Source organism: Salmo salar, chromosome 09 (genome assembly GCF_965601325.2).
Source record: "Salmo salar chromosome 09, fSalSal1, whole genome shotgun sequence".
NCBI lineage: Eukaryota > Metazoa > Chordata > Actinopteri > Salmoniformes > Salmonidae > Salmo > Salmo salar.
This window is the reverse complement of record NC_138299.1, coordinates 142,795,005-142,812,290: the sequence shown is the minus strand read 5'-3', so window position 1 is coordinate 142,812,290 and position 17,286 is coordinate 142,795,005. Positions and strand designations below refer to the sequence as shown.

The 17,286-nt window shown below is 42.2% G+C and overlaps 1 protein-coding gene across 2 annotated transcripts in view; it reads left to right on the top strand.

Annotated features, from left to right (window-relative positions):
* Nucleotides 1-735: 735 nt before the first annotated feature.
* Nucleotides 736-17,286, top strand: part of LOC106613091 (CUE domain-containing protein 1) — a 49,118-nt gene continuing 32,567 nt past the window's right edge. Inside the window, exon 1 of one of the 2 annotated variants that reach the window (XM_014215007.3) lies at nt 736-990. The gene's annotated coding sequence lies outside the window, so the exon portion shown is untranslated. The remainder of the gene's footprint in view (nt 991-17,286) is intronic. The other variant, XM_014215006.3, reaches the window with a different exon arrangement.

The following is a 17,286-nucleotide window of genomic DNA, read 5'->3' as shown; positions in this document are numbered from 1 at the left end:
GGCCTGCACAGAGCCCTGACCTCAACCCCATTGAACACCTTTGGGATGAATTAGAACACCGACTGTGAGCCAGGCCTAATCGCCCAACATCAGTGCCTGACCTCACTAATGCTCTTGGCTGAATGGAAGCAAGTCCCAGCAGCGATGTTCCAACATCTAGTGGAAAGCCTTCCCAGAAGTGTGGAGGCTGTTATGGCAGCAAAGGGGGGACCAACTCCATATTAATGCCCATGATTTTGGAATGAGATGTTCAACGAGACTTTTGGTAATGTGTTCTATGTTTGAGTTGCTTTTGAAAGCAAAAATCGAATTGAAAATATTGTCATTGTTCAATTCGATTTTCATAATAGCAAGCTAGGACTGATGGTTTGGGTTGCTAAACTGGCAAGTATGTTTGTTTGGTTACCAAGGGAAACACTTTCGCTATCTTGTAAATTTGCTAGCTACATTATTGGTTTCACCAAAGGGATTAATTGAGTCAGTCTCATATGTTGCTTACCTAAAAAAGGACAATATAGGGTATCTGAAGGAAAAGGTAGTCCTGTGTTTTTTCTCAGTAAAAAGTGCAGTACATTTCTGTCATTACGTCTTCAGACATTCATCAAACATACATGCTTTCAACTGGAGGCTAAGCACAAGTGTACATTCTGCTCGTGCGCCTCTATAACATAAATGAACTACCCTCTCTCTGCTCACTACTGTATTTCTCCCATTTGTCCGCTAGGAAGCTGTGTTGTTCTTTGTTTCTGGGACAACATGATGCAGGCTCTGTGCCTCCGACCGGCAGACATTGTTTTCATAGCTCTGGTTTACTACTATCAGCCAACACAGGCACAGTTTTGTGGAGATCCCTCTGTTGCAATAATTCGGACTTTCAAAACACGGTCACTGAAGAGTCATCCACAATCTGTTTGGCAATAAAAATATCATTAACAGAAGAAATCACCGTCGTAGTTCCTCTTCGGAAACCATTTGTCTGCTTTCCAATGAGTAAGTAACATTAGCTACATTTGACTGTTTTCCAGCTAGCTAGCAAGTAAACGCTAACCAATGTGCATTTTTTTTTTTACTAGCTGATTTAAAACACAACGAAGTAACGTTTTAAGTGTTCACAATTTACTGAGATTATGAATAGCTAAAGGACACTGGTTAAAGTGAACCTTGATTGTCTGTTTTCTATGGTGGAATTGGGAGTCAGCGAGGCCCTTCTGAACAGCAGCGTCTCAGGATTGCACAGTTGTCACATATAGAACAAGGGTTGACGTTAGTTATAAAAATATATTGTGTCCCAAGTAGCTAACGTTACCGTTAGTTAGCTAACTAGTGAACAGATGTTTGCTTGCCTTAAATGCTATCGCATTCGCTTATACTATAGTTTATCTAAAAAGTATTTCCGCTAGCTAATTCCCTTAACGCAATCCACAAAACTAACGTTAGCTAGCTAAATCAGTGAACGCAAGCTAACGTTAGCTGTCTTCGGAGGCAGTAAATGTCAAATAATGTTTTAATATCGTAAACTCAAAACTTAAACAAACATCATATATAGGTATCAGCCAAAATAAAGATAACACTTGAGTAAATTGGGGATACAACGCATAATGAAAGCAGGTGCTTCAACACAGGTGTGATGCCTGATTTAATCAAGCAGTTAACATCCCATCATGCTTAGGGTCATGTATGGAAATGCTCAGTTGCCCATTATTTTGTCTACCGTGGCTAGAAGAAGAGATCAAATTGTATTGGTCACGTATACATATTTAGCAAATGTTATTGTGGGTGTAGATCTGTGACTTTGAAAGAGGGGTGTCAAAGGAGCATAAGGGGTTTATGGTCACCAGATCTTAACTCACTTACTGGAGAATCTGGAGCTGCATCTGAGAGTTTTCTACCACCATCAACAAAATACACAATTATGGAATTTCTTGTGGAAGAATGGCGTTGAATCCAGACACTTGTAGAATCTATGCGCATTGAAGCTTTTCTGATGGCTCGTGGTGGCCCACCGCCCTATCAATACACGTTATGTTGATGTTTCTTTTATTTTGACTGTTACCTGTAGTTGACAGGAATTTGTTCATAAAGCGATCAAGCAACACGTGCCTGATTTTTTTTTTCTATTTTTTTTATATATATATTTTTTTTTTGTCAGCGACACGAACAAAGACAGCTGCCAAAGCAATGGTGTGATGGTTCACCGTTAATAAAGTCACACTGTAAATATTTATTTACCATCAATAAGATGCAGATCCTTACATTATCTCGCACAGTATATTATTAAAGTTCACATGTGCCAACAAAGCTTTCACAATAAAATGGCAAGTAAGTCTAGTATACCTATTATTATGAAAGAATAGTGGCTATTTATCATGTGTGTCTTTCCTAAACTGTGCCAGCTACTTCTCAACAGTGCAACATTATTGATTGTGTTCATAAGCTGTTCAAGGATGAAAACATTTTCATGTAACACAGACTGCTCTTATATGGCCAAAGCGTCACTCCTGCTTTGATGCCACTCTGTCTATAGTCTGAACTGATGTTGAATCCATAAATATTCCTCTTCGTGCTCTAGAAATTCTTTACAGTTCCAAGGATTTCAAGGTTTCAAAATATTCCACGTCAAGAGTTTGTTCTCACCTTTGGCTCCTTGTCTTTGGTTGACTCTTTTCCATACAACAGCTTCAGACGACAGCCCATGAATTGCCCGGTGAGGCTGAACAGAACTCACCACCATGTTTCCAGATGAGTGTCAGAAGCTCTTATCGTTCATTAGAAATGTTTTGGACCGCTGCCCATGGTTTGAGAGATCACAGAGATGGTATTCTGAAGGTTTGCACTGCAGTTGGCCTCTCTCTCCTCTCATTATGACTCAAATTAACTTCTTGTTTTGTTTATCATTTTCCAACATCTTTTGAAAAAGTGCAAGTTAGCAATACATTGAAGCCAATCACGTGGTTGGTCGATGGATCCACAATGTCAAATTAGACTATGTTCTGTAATAGGCCTACTTTACGTTAAGTGTTACCTGTGTAGCAGTGTTTCTGTTAGCCGACAATTGCAGGCTTTTACCCCCCCCCCCCCACCATAAATAAAACTGTAACATGAGACCACCGAGTCCAGACCACTGCCACACGTAAATGACCAGGAGAAAAAAAATCCTGCGCAAAATTATGCTTTTTATTCATTGATGCTTTTTATTAATTGTGTATATACATTTGACTGTCATGCTTATCAGTCTATAGGTTAATTTGCATAATTTAGTGGAATTAAATTGGCCTGTCTGTTTTTGTTATTCATCATGCATCTTATTTATCCAACACAACTATTACACACGCACAGCATACAGAGCCTATTTTGAGCTGTATTTCTCCTGCAGCTTCTCAGCTGGTTGCTGCTGGACTAAAACATGCTTTTATAAGCCCAATTATTGCACAACAATTCTAAATGCAATCACGTGTTAACAGTTTTAATGCAGAATTAAAAATGGCTACTATTTTTATTTCTCAGTTGGTCATTGAAGCGTGCCTCCCATTCATTCTATTGCAGGCAACAGGCGATCAGCGCGTCACCCACCACTTTACAATGTGAGCTGGAGGCTCAAACCTGAATGTTTTATTTCATATGATGAGGCATATCTTACCTTACTTCAAAGGAGCCTATAGGCAAAATCCCACCATGGAAACGTGGAGGCAATTATTTTAGAAAGACTTCATAGGCGGCACGTGAGTTGTAAGATTACAATTTCTACCATTCTGCATGCCAGTAATGATTTTCATATGCGCAATTTCGTGGAACAGTTTTATTTCAATAACATTTTTGTTTCTCAAAATCGTTGTCATGTGGTTAATCATAAAAATCGGAATTAAAATGATAATCTAAAAGTTATAAGTCAACTAGTGCGAAATCAAAAATAGAAAGAATGGCGCCGGTGGAGATGGCTGCCGTTTTACCGACTCCTAAACAATTGTGCTATTGTGTGTTTTTTATTTAATACTTTTTTTTGCGTTATTTGTAACTTTTGTTTTTTTTTTGTACATAATGTTGCTGCCACTGTCTCTTATGACCAAAAATAGCTTCTGGATATCAGGACACCTCGCACTGGACAAATATATTTTCTTTAACGAGTCGGACGCAAAGGATTTACTTCAGACATCCGACAAGGCCCGATGCAACGTAACACCCCTCCCCCCCGTCATTTGCATCAGAAAGAGACGGAGATATCAGGGACGTAGGTACGGGGTGCCTTGTAAGGATCCGACGGTGAGTGTGTTAGCCAACGTACAATCATTGGATAACAAAATAGACGGTCTACAATCACGAATATCCTACCAACGGGACATTAAAAACTGGAATATCATATGTTTCACTGAGTCATGGCTGAACGACGACACGGATAACATACAGCTGGTGGGGTTTACGCTGCTTTGGCAAGATAGAACAGCTGCCTCCAGTAAGACAAGGGGTGGCGGTCTGTATATTTGTAAACAAAAGCTGGTGCACAAAATGTAAGGACATCTCAAGGTTTTACTTGCCTGAGGTAGAGTATCTCATGATAAGCTGTAGACCACACTATTTACCAAGACAGTTTTCATCTGTATTTTTCGTAGCTGTCTACGTTAGAGGTCGACCGATTAATCGGAATGGCCGATTAATTAGGGCCGATTTCAAGTTTTCATAACAATCAGTAAGCCACATTTCTGGACACCGATTATGGCCGATTACATTGCACTCCACGAGGAGACTGCGTGGCAGGCTGACTACCTGTTATGCGAGTGCAGAAAGGAGCCAAGGTATGGTGCTAACTAGTGTTAAACTGATTGTTTTTTATGAGCTAAATCTTAACATAATCACTAGTTAACCTGTCAAGGTGTAGGGGGCAGTATTTTCACAGCCAGATGAAAAACCTACCCAAATTAAACTGGTTACTACTCTGGCCCAGAAACTAGAATATGCATATTATTAGTAGATTTGGATAGAAAACACTGAAGTTTCTAAAACTGTTTGAATGATCTGTGAGTATAACAGAACTCATATGGCAAGCAAAAACCTGAGAAAAATCCAACCAGGAAGTGGGAGATCTGAGAATTGTAGTTCTTCTTTTGAATCCCTATCGAAACTACAGTGTCTGTGGGGTCACGTTGCACTTCCTAAGGCTTCCATTGGCTGTCAAAAGCCTGCAGAAAGTTTTTTTTTCATCATTCTCCTGTAACCGGGCAGAAAATAGGAGCTCAATCAATGAGTGGACTGCCTGAGGACCAAGGACTTGGTTATGCGCGAGCCCGACAGCGCGCCCCTCCTCCTTTTTCTTCTGGAATGAATACGCTATTGTCCGGTTGGAATATTATCGCATTTTTACGTTAAAAATACCATAAAGATTGATTGTAAATGACGTTTGACATGCTTCTTCGAACGGTAATGGAACATTTTGACTTTTCGTGTCTCGAATTGCGCTCGCGCATTATGTCTTTGGATAGTGACCTGAACGCACGAACAAAACTGAGGTATTTGGACATAAATATGGATTATTTCGAACAAAAACAACATTTCTTGTGGAAGTTGCAGTCCTGGGAGTGCATTCTGACGAAGATCAGCAAAGGCAAGAGAATATTTATAATACTAATTCTGAGTTTAGGTTGCCCCGAACTTGGCGGGTGTCTGTATAGCTTTCTGTGATGGCGAGCTATGTACTCAGAATATAGAAAAAATGTGCTTTCGCCGAAAAGCTATTTTAAAATCTGACACAGCGGTTGCATCAAGGAGTACTGTATCTATAGTTCTTAAAATAATTGTTATGTGTTTTGTCAACGTTTATGATGAGTATTTTTGTAAATTGATGTGCTCATTCACTGGAAGTTTTTGGTGGGAATATATTTTCTGAACATCACGCGCCAATGTAAAATGCTGTTTTTGGATATAAATATGAACTTTATCGAACAAAACATGTATTGTGTAACATGATGTCCTAGGAGTGTCATCTGAGGAAGATCGGCAAAGGTTAGTGCTTCATTTAGCTGTGTTTTGGGTTTTATTGACACATCTCCTTGCTTGGAAAATGGCTGTGTGGTTATTTTTGTCTATGTACTCTCCTAACATAATCTAATGTTTTGCTTTCGCTGTAAAGCCTTTTTGAAATCAGACAATGTGGTTACATTAAGGAGAAGTGTATATTTGAGAAATTGAAATTATGATATTTTTGCTGTTTTGTATTTCGTGCCATGCTATTTCACTGGCTGTTGAATAGTGTGGGACGGTCACGTCCCACCTAACCCAGAGAACTTAACTACACATGGTTGATGATATTACTAGTGTATCTAACGTGTCCTGCGTTGCATATAATCGATGCGGTGCCTGTTAATTTCTCATCGAATCACAGCCTACTTCGCCAAACGGGTGATTTAACAAAAGCGCATTTGCGAAAAAAGCACTGTCATTGCACCAATGTGTACATAACCATAAACATCAATGCCTTTCTTAAAATCAATACACAAGTATATATTTTTAAACCTGCATATTTAGTTAATATTGCCTGCTAACATGAATTTCTTTTAACTAGGGAAATTGTGTCACTTCTCTTGCGTTCAGTGCAAGCAGAGTCAGGGTATATGCAGCGGTTTGGGCCGCCTGGCTCGTTGCGAACTGTGTGAAGACCATTTCTTCCTAACAAAGACCGTAATTAATTTGCCAGAATTGTACATAATTATGACATACATTGCACAACCTTCAATGTTAACAGCAATATTTAGACTTAGGGATGTCACCCGTTTAGATAAAATACGGAACGGTTCCGTATTTCACTGAAAAAAAAGAACGTTTCGTTTTCGAAATGATAGTTTCTAAGGCTCGTGTTTCTGTGATTATTATAATTAAGTCTATGATTTGATATTTGATAGAGCAGTCTGACTGAGCGGTGGTAGGCAGCAGCACGCTCGTAAGCATTCATTCAAACAGCACTGTCCTGCATTTGCCAGCAGCTCTTCGCTGTGCTTCAAGCATTGCGCTGTTTATGACTTCAAGCCTATCAACTCCTGAGATTAGGCTGGCAATACTAAAGTACCTATTAGAACATCCAATAGTCAAAGGTATATGAAATACAAATGGTATAGAGCGAAATAGTCTTATAATAACTACAACCTAAAACTTCTTACCTGGGAATATTGAAGACTAATGTTAAAAGGAACCACCAGCTTTCATATGTTCTGAGCAAGGAACTTAAACGTTCGCTTTTTTACATGGCACATATTGCACTTTTACTTTCTTCTCCAACACTTTGTTTTGCATTATTTAAACCAAATTGATCATGTTTCATTATTTATTTGAGACTAAATTGATTTTATTGATGTATTATATTAAGTTAAAATAAGTGTTCATTCAGTATTGTTGTAATTGTCATTATTACAAATATATATAAAAATCGACCGATTTTAATCGATATCGGCTTTTCTTGGTCCTCCAATAATCAGTATCAGCGTCGAAAAATCATAATCGGTCGACCTCTAGTCTACATACCACCACAAACCGATGCTGGCACTAAGTCCGCACTCAATGAGCTGTATACTGCCATAAGCAAACAGGAAAACGCTCATCCAGAGGCGGCGCTACTAGTGGCTGGGGACTTTAATGCAGGGAAACTTAAATCAGTTTTACCTAATTTCTACCAGCATCTTAAATGTTCAACCAGAGGGAAAAAACTCAAAACCACCTTTACTCCACACACAGAGAATGCATACAAAACTCTCCCTTGCCCTTCGATTGACCAACCTGACCATAATTATATCCTCCTGATTCCGGCTTACAAACAAACAACAAAAGCAGGAAGAACCAGTGACTCTGTCAATAAAGAAAGTGGTCAAATGATGCAGATACTAAGCTACAGGACTGTTTTGTTAGCACGGACTGGAATATATTCCGGGATTCTTCCGATGGCATTGAGGAGTACGCCACATCAGTCACTGGTTTCATCAATAAGTGCGTCGATGACATCGTCCCCACAGTGACTGTACGTACATACCCCAACCAGAAGCCATGGATTACAGGCAACATCCGCATTGAGCTAAAGGGTAGATCTGCCGCTTTCAAGGAGCGGGACTCTAACCCAGACGCTTATAAAAATAAAAAAAATGCCACTATTGCCTGAGACTAACCATCAAACAGGCAAAGCGTCAATACAGGACTAAGACTGAATCGTACTACACTGTCTCCGTCACTCGTTGGATATGGCAGGTCTTGCAAACTATTACAGACTACAAAGGGAAACACAGCCGCGAGCTGCCCAGTGATATGAGCCAACCAGATGAGCGAAATTACTTCTATGCTCGCTTTGAGGCAAGCAACACTGAAGCATGCATGAGAGCATCAGCTGTTCCGGACGACTGTGTGATCACACTCTCTGTAGCCAATATGAGCAGGACCTTTAAACAGGTCAACATTCACAAGGCCGCAGGGCCAGATGGATTGCCAAGACGTGTACTCAGAGCATGCGCTGACCAACTGGCAAGTGCCTTCTGAGATTTTCAACCTCTCCCTGTCTGAGTCTGTAATACCAACATGTTTCAAGCAGACCACCATAGTGTTCTTGGGCACAGGGACTAAGGTAACCTGCCTAAATGACTAATTACCCGCAGCAATCAGGTCTGTAACCATGAAGTACTTTGAAAGGCGGGTCATCTCACATCAACACCATTATCCCAGAAACCCTAGACCCACTCCAATTTGCATACCGCCCCAACAGATCCACAGATGATGCAATCTTTATTGCACTCCACACTGCCCTTTCCCAGCTGGACAAAAGGAACACCTACACTACCGCTCAAAAGTTTGGAGTCACTTAGAAATGTCCTTTGTTTTTGAAAGAAAAGCAAAAAAAGTTGTCCATTTTAAAATAACATCAACTTGATCAGAAATACAGTGTAGATGTTGTTAATCTAGTAAATGACTATTGTAGCTGGAAACGGCTGATTTGTAATGGAATATCTACATAGGCGTACAAAGGCCCATTATCAGCAACCATCACTCCTGTGGTCCAATTGCACGTTGTGTTAGCTAATCGGCTACTATTTAATGAAGCTGCCAGTTGAGGACTTGTGAGGTGTCTGTTTCTCAAACTGGAGACCCTAATGTACTTGTCCTCTTGCTCAGTTGCGCACCGGGGCCTCCCACTCTTTCTTTCTGGTTAGAGCCAGTTTGCGCTGGTCTGTGAAGGGAGTCGTAGACAGCGTTGTATGAGATCTTCAGTTTCTTGGCAATTTCTCACATGAAATAGGCTTCATTTCTCAGAACAAGAATAGACTGGTGAGCACAAATGCTGACGCTCCAGATACTCAACTAGTCTAAAGACGGCCAGTTTTATTGCTTCTTTAATCAGAACAACAGTTTTCAGCTGTGCTAACATAATTGGAAAAAGGGTTTTCTAATGATCAATTAGCCTTTTAAAATGATTTGCTAGCACAATGTGCCGTTGGAACACAGGAGTGATGGTTGCTGATAATGGGTCTCTGTACACCTATGTAGATACTCTATTAAAAATCAGCCTTTTCCAAATACAATAGTCATTTACAACATTAACAATGTCTACACTGTATTTCTGATCAGTTTGATGTTATTTTAATGGACAAAAATGAGCTTTTCTTTCAAAAACAAGGACATTTCTAAGTGACCCCAAACTTTTGAACGGTGGTGTGTATATGAGAATGCTATTCTTTGTCTACAGCTCAGCGTTCAACACCATATTTCCCTCAGCTTATCAGTAAGCTAAGGACCCTGGGACTAAGCACCTCCCTCTGCAACTGGATCCTGGACCTCCTGACGGGCCGTCCCCAGGTGGTAAGGGTAGGTAACAACACATCTGCCACTCTGATCCTCAACACGGGGGGGGCCCTCAGGGGTACGTGCTCAGTCCCCTCCTGTAGTCCCTATTCACACATGACTGCATGGCCAGGCACAACTCCAACACCATTAAGTTTGCAGATGACACAACAGTGGTAGGCCTGATCACCGACAACTATGAGACAGCCTATAGGGAGGAGGTCAGAGACCTGGCCATGTGGTGCCAGGACAACAACCTCTCCCTCAACGTGATCCAGACAATGGAGATGATTGTGGACTACAGGAAAAGGAGGACCGAGCACACCCCCATTCTCATGGACGGGGCAGTGGAGCAGGTTGAGAGCTTCGAGTTCCTTGGTGTCCACATCACCAACAAACTAACATGGTCCAAACACACCAAGACAGTGGTGAGGAGGGCTAGACAAAGCCTATTCCCCCTCGGTAGACTGAAAAAGATTTGGCATGGCTCCTCAGATCTTCAAAAAGTTCCACAGCTGCACCATCGAGAGTATCCTGACTGATTGCATCACTGCCTGGTATGGCAACCTCTCAGCCTCCGACCACAAGGCACTACAGAGGGTAGTACATACGGCCCAGTACATCCAAGCTTCCTGCAATCCAGGACCTCTATACTTGGCGCTGTCAGAGGAAGGGCCTAAAAATTGTCAAAGACTCCAGCCACCCTTGTCATAGACTGTTCTCTCTGCTACCACATGGCAAGCGGTACCGGAGCGCCAAGTCTAGGTCCAAAAGGCTTCTTAACAGCTTCTACCCCCAAGCCATAAGATTCCTGAACAGCTAATCAAATGACTACCCAGACTACTTGCATTGTCGTCGTCCCCCCCATCCCACCCCCTCTTTTACGCTGCTGCCACTCTGTTTATCTATGCATAGTCACTTTAACTCTACCTACATGTACATATTACCTCGACTAACCTGTGTCCCCGCACATTGACTCTGTACCGGTACCCCCTGTATGTAGCCTCGCTACTGTTATTTTACTGCTGCTCTTTAATTATTTGTTATTTTTCTGTTTATTTTTGACTTAACACTTTTATTTTTCTTAACTGCATTGTTGGTTAAGGGCTTATAAGTAAGCATTTTGCTGTAAGGTCTACACCTGTTATTTGACGCATGTGGCAAATAAAATTTGATTTGATAAACTGCCTCTGCCATATGGACACATTGATTTTTCAAATAAAGAAAGATAGCTTACTCTGAGGAACTAGCCCCCTGCACCTCTCTGGTTCAGAGCGGTTGGGTTAAATGCAGAAGACACATTTCAGTTGAATGCATTCAGTTGTACAACTGACTAGATATCTCCCTTTTCCCTTCATAGTTTTGATATATTATCATTCACAATGGATGTTGAATAAACACTTTTCTACTATAGCCGTGAGAAGTAGGGGTGCTGAGGGTACTGCAGCACCTCCTGATAAATCGCTACCTCAACCTTATCAGGACAGAGAAACCAGACACATGGGGCACTCCAAACAAAAGACAATGAAAAAATTGACAAATCTCTTAAATTATGGTTATGAAATTAACTTGTTTTGAACTCTGCAAACAACATTTCAACTGTGAGAATGAAAACGGTAAATCATTAATTTAATAAATGCATTAACAGAAATGTATGTAACCAAATGACGAAGAGTAACGGTACATTTACTACTGATGACATGTTATGGGGAATTGATGAGAAAAAAATGATCAGAGGGCAAACAATACACACAATGAATGTGCAAGAGTTGGCGGGAGACAGCTGAGCCATTCTGGAGAGAGACTCCCCTACATCTTTTCCACATACCCCTTCTTGTTTTAATTATACTCAAACATTATAGTCACACACATATATATTTTAGATGCTTTTCGCTGACAGCTGCAAGTCAGTAATCAGCTAGGCAGGCCTATTGCCACGCGCGCTGCCCAAATTGCGGGCTAACCAAATAGGCATAGGCCTATGAGCTTTTTCAAATACGCTAATGATCCTGTTCTCGGTTCCTCTGTGGCTAAGTCATGCTTGCTGGTGAAGTATTTTGAATGAATTTTATTTATGTATAGACAGGAGTGATTTATAATTAATTTATCAAATGTATTTCCATTTACTTCCCTATTGGACCGCCATTTCATTTCTCTCCCGTTTTACTGGATTTCATATCCACTTTTTCTTTGGTTATCCAGAAGCCAAATGTACAATCCTGGTCATATTAGCAACGCATCCCAGTTGTTGCATCTTTAGATTCCCCCTCTTTCTAACTTTCTAACAGAGATTTTATCGGTCACATGTGGAACCACTATCAGGTGCGCTGTTAAGAATGGTGTTCTCGCAAATTGTTTTTTGGCAAATGTTTGAAAGGGCAGTTTTATTGGCCGCTTCATTACATGAGTTACATGTTCTGTTAAGATGCATTACCATAATGTGATTTGTGTCATTCTGAGCACCGTGGTTGGATGCCCTAATGGGTTACTCACCCAGTGCATATGTGTCTGGTAGATTTCTCAAATGGTAAATAAAACATCTTCCTGGTCATGTTGCCTGGCGCCACATTTTACTAACGGAAATCCTTCTGTGTACTAACATTTATTACACTGTTACATAGTGCTTTAGTAATTGCTCTGTTATTGCATACTAATGAAATTGAGTGGTTTGTGTCAGTTCTGTACGGTTTTATTTCTATCTGCAAGGAAATCACCATAACTTCTGGATCTCTCTCTCTTCCTACAAGGCCAATGGTCTGTCCTTCCATGGGATGATAGTGTGTTGGTCTGTCCTTCCATGGGATGATAGTGTGTTGGTCTGTCCTTCCATGGGATGATAGTGTGTTGGTCTGTCCTTCCATGGGATGATAGTGTGTTGGTCTGTCCTTCCATGGGATGATAGTGTGTTGCCTAGCCATCCACAGATCAGAGATAAAGACTGATGGAGGAGGAGGCATGTTAAAAAACCTGACCTTTATCTTCTCCTTTACGGCTGCATGCCCCAGCTAGCTGCTGCCACTCCCTTCCCCCTTCACAGGGTCCCCAGCTAGCTGCTGCCACTCCCTTCCCCCTTCACAGGGTCCCCAGCTAGCTGCTGCCACTCCCTTCCCCCTTCACAGGGTCCCCAGCTAGCTGCTGCCACTCCCTTCCCCCTTCACAGGGTCCCCAGCTAGCTGCTGCCACTCCCTTCCCCCTTCACAGGGTCCCCAGCTAGCTGCTGCCACTCCCTTCCCCCTTCACAGGGTCCCCAGCTAGCTGCTGCCACTCCCTTCCCCCTTCACAGGGTCCCCAGCTAGCTGCTGCCACTCCCTTCCCCCTTCACAGGGTCCCCAGCTAGCTGCTGCCACTCCCTTCCCCCTTCACAGGGTACCCAGCTAGCTGCTGCCACTCCCTTCCCCCTTCACAGGGTCCCCAGCTAGCTGCTGCCACTCCCTTCCCCCTTCACAGGGTCCCCAGCTAGCTGCTGCCACTCCCTTCCCCCTTCACAGGGTCCCCTGATTTGCATATGGCTCCTGAGTCCTGACCCTCCGTTTGGCCCTCCCAGGGCGATGCTGGGAAAGGCAGGCAGACGGGCCAGAGTGAGGCCCATCTGGATAACCCCCTCTCCCATGTTGTCCCCCCTCTTCTATCACCCGATGGTACTCATCAGTGACCATGTGATGCCACATGGGAACGTTCTCCTCTATCCCAGAGTTCTGTGTGGATAAGGGGAGGAAAGATTTGGGCAGGGTCCAACTGACTAGTATGGTCTGTCTATGGGCTGTTTTCACTACCTGCTCTAGCGCTACATTGATTTAATCTCTCTGTTTTGTCATGACATCTTTCACTTAGTCTTTGTAACCATGGTATTAACATCCAACGTTTCACTATCACTCTCCTTTCTGCTTTGCCAGTAAAAAAATAAACAAGCCATTTATTTGCCATTTCATTGAAGGGCATCTCAAGCGCATTCTTCCCTGGGTTGTGTGAAATTAGATCTATGAATCATCTCAGTGAGTCGTTGAACTCTCCCTGGGGTAGTAGGAGGTAAAAACTCCCTATTCCCCTGCGTGACAGATGGCCCAGAAAGGGCCTGCTACAACCATGATTGTCATTATTAGTTTTAGAACGTGTGTTCTGACAGATGCAGCAGGCACACACATTTAAGGCTTCCAGGAAGACAGGAAGAGGAGGAGGACAAAAGGGAGAGAGGGTGGGTTGACATTTCCAGTAACGCTTCCACTGACATCGATGTGCCCTCCACTCACTCAGTCACGCACACACTCACTTGCTCACATTCTATCTCACCCTCTTGCTTGCTCTCCTCCCTCATTCACACACTCTTCCTCCTCCTTCCCCAGAACCAGGTCATTGAACAGGAAGGATTATGGGTTGCCACTGTCACATTAGTCACAAGGCTTTGGTTCAGTGCTCTGTTGTCTCTACTTTCTGTCCCACTCCCACCATGCTTATGGGTCACAAGTGATTACTGTAGTTGGTTCAGGGAGGCAGGCAGCGCTTTTTCCTTCTTTTCTTACGCTTAGATTTTTACCTCAATGACCTAGAAGTTGGAACAATTCACCAATCCAACACTGCTGTTCAAATACATTTATATTGGTCGCGTACACATTTTGCAGATGTTATCGCAGGTGTAGCAAAATGCTACATGTTTCTAGCTCCAACAGTGCAGTACACCGAATGTACAAAACCTTAGGAACACCTTCCTAATATTGAGTTGCACCCTCGTTTGCCCTCAGAACAGCCTCAATTAGACAGGGCATGGACTCTACAAGGTGTCAAGTGTCCCACAGGGATGCTGGCCCATGTTGACTCCATTGCTTCCAACAGTTGTGTCAAGGTAGCTGGATATCCTTTGGGTGGTGGACCATTCTTGATACACAGGAAACTGTTGAGCATGAAGAACCCGCCAGCGTTGCAGTTCTTGAAACACTGAAATCGGTGTGCCTGTCACCTCATACCTTTTTCAATGGCACTTACATCCTTTGTCTTGCCCATTCACCCTCTAAATGCCACACATACACAATCCATGTGTCAATTGTCTCAAGACATCCTTCTTTAACCTGTCTCCTCCCCTTTATCTACACTGATTGAAGTGACATCAATGAGGGATCATGGCTTTCCCCTGAATTCACCTGGTCCGTCTGTCATGGAAAGAGCACATTCGGTGTACCTGAAAATACACATCAAAATGAAGAAATATTACAACGTTATTATTGTACCCTCGATAAACAGACTAGGTCTACAAACTGGCCTATCACAATAAATGTTAATGGAACGTGTGTATGTAAGTTATGGAGAAGCAGTGTATTCCACAGACGAGTAGGGAAAGAGAACTGGGGCCTGATGGGGGGGTTAAACTCCAAAGGAACTGCACTTCATTCAAAATGAATGTGTGACCAAAGGCATTTGCCGTTCTGGTTTCTCCTTGTCCATTAAAACTCCATATTTCTCAAGTCCCACTGCCGACTGTGGCTGCTAAAAGCCTCTGTGCTTCTGGTGTGGAGGCGGCAGTTGGAGCCAGACATGACCGACTGTGTGATTTATTACACCACATCTCACTATCACTTGGTCTTGGCTCCTCTTCCCTGTCAATTCTGTCATCCCTTCGCCAAGATATTGTAGTCGGCTGGGGCTGCATGAGCAATGTGCAAATTATGCAGTGTTGTTGAATGCAACATTTCCTTTTTTAATTCCGTAAACCTCTTTTTAGGTCCTCTGAATAATGACAAAACTACCATCTTTAGAATCGTGTTCAATGAGCTATATCATGAGCCTTTCTGTCTGATACTTCTACAGAATTTAGAGTTGTGTGTTACAGCCTGCATGGGTGAGATTTAGGCCAACAGACGATGTCTCGAAGTCTCTTGTGAATGTCTCGTTCAATAATGTATTGACTGGTAGTTTGCCATACTGTCTATACTATTCATCCCTCTTGGTGTTTTTCCTATTTTGTTGCATTACAACCTGTAATTTAAATTGATTTTTATTTGGATTTCATGTAATGGACATATACAAATCGTCCAAATTGATGAAGTAATTTTTTTTTTGTTACTTGTTTCAAAAGATTCTACAAAATAAAAAACTGAAAAGTGGTGCGCGCATATGTATTCACCCCCTTCGCTATGAAACCCCTAAATAAGATCTGGTGCAACCAATTACCTTCTAAAGTCACATAATTAGTTAGATTGCACACAGGTGGACTTTAAGTGTCACATGATCTGTCACATGATCTCAGTGTATATATACACATATATACACCTGTTCTGAAAGGCCCCAGATTCTGCAACACCACAAAGCAAGAGGCACCACCAAGCAAGCGGCACCATGATGACCAAGGAGCTCTCCAAACAGGTCAGGGACAAAGTTGTGGAGAAGTACAGATCAGGGTTGGGTTCTAAAAAAATATCTGAAACTTAATGGAGCACCATTAAATCCATTATTAAAAAATGGAAAGAATATGGCACCACAACAAACCTGCCAAGAGAGGGCCGCCCACCAAAACTCACGGACCAGGCAAGGAGGGCATTAATCAGAGAGGCTTCAAAGAGACCAAAGATAACCCTGAAGGAGCTGCAAAGCTCCACAGAGGAGATTGGAGTATCTGTCCATAGGACCACTTTAAGCCATACACTCCACAGAGCTGGGCTTTACGGAAGAGTGTCCAGAAAAAAGCCATTGCTTCAAGAAAAAAAATAAGCATACATGTTTGGTGTTCACCAAAAGGCATATGGGAGACTCCCCAAACATATGGAAGAAGGTACTCTGGTTAGATGAGTCTAAAATTGAGCTTTTTGGCCATCAAGGACAACGCAATGTCTGGTGCAAACCCAACACCTCATCACCCCGAGAACACCATCTCCACAGTGAAGCATGGTGGTCGTGGCAGCATCATGCTGTGGGAATGTTTTTCATCGTCAGGGACTGGGAAACTGGTCAGAATTGAAGGAATGACTGATGACGCTAAATACAGGGAAATTCTTGAGGGAAACCTGTTTCAGTCTTCCATAGATTTGAGACTGGGACGGAGGTTCACCTTCCAGCAGGACAATGACCCTAAGCATACTGCTAAAGCAACACTTGAGTTGTTTAAGGGGAAACATTTAAATGTCTTGGAATGGCCCAGACATCAATCCAATTGAGAATCTGTGGTATGATTTAAAGATTGCTGTACCCCAGCGGAACCCATCCAACTTGAAGGCGCTGGAGCAGTTTTGCCTTGAAGAATGGGCAAAAATCCCAGTGGCTAGATGTGCCAAGCTTATAGAGACATACCCCAAGAGACTTGCAGTTGTAATTGCTGCAAAAGGTGGCTCTACAAAGTATTGACTTTGGGGGGGTGAATAGTTATGCACGCTCAAGTTTAATGTTTTTTTTCTTTTTTTTTTCTTTTCTTGTTTGTTTCACAAGAAAAAATATTTTGCATCTTCAAAGTGGTAGGCATGTTGTGTAACTCCAAATGATACAAATGCCCAAAAATGTATTTTAATT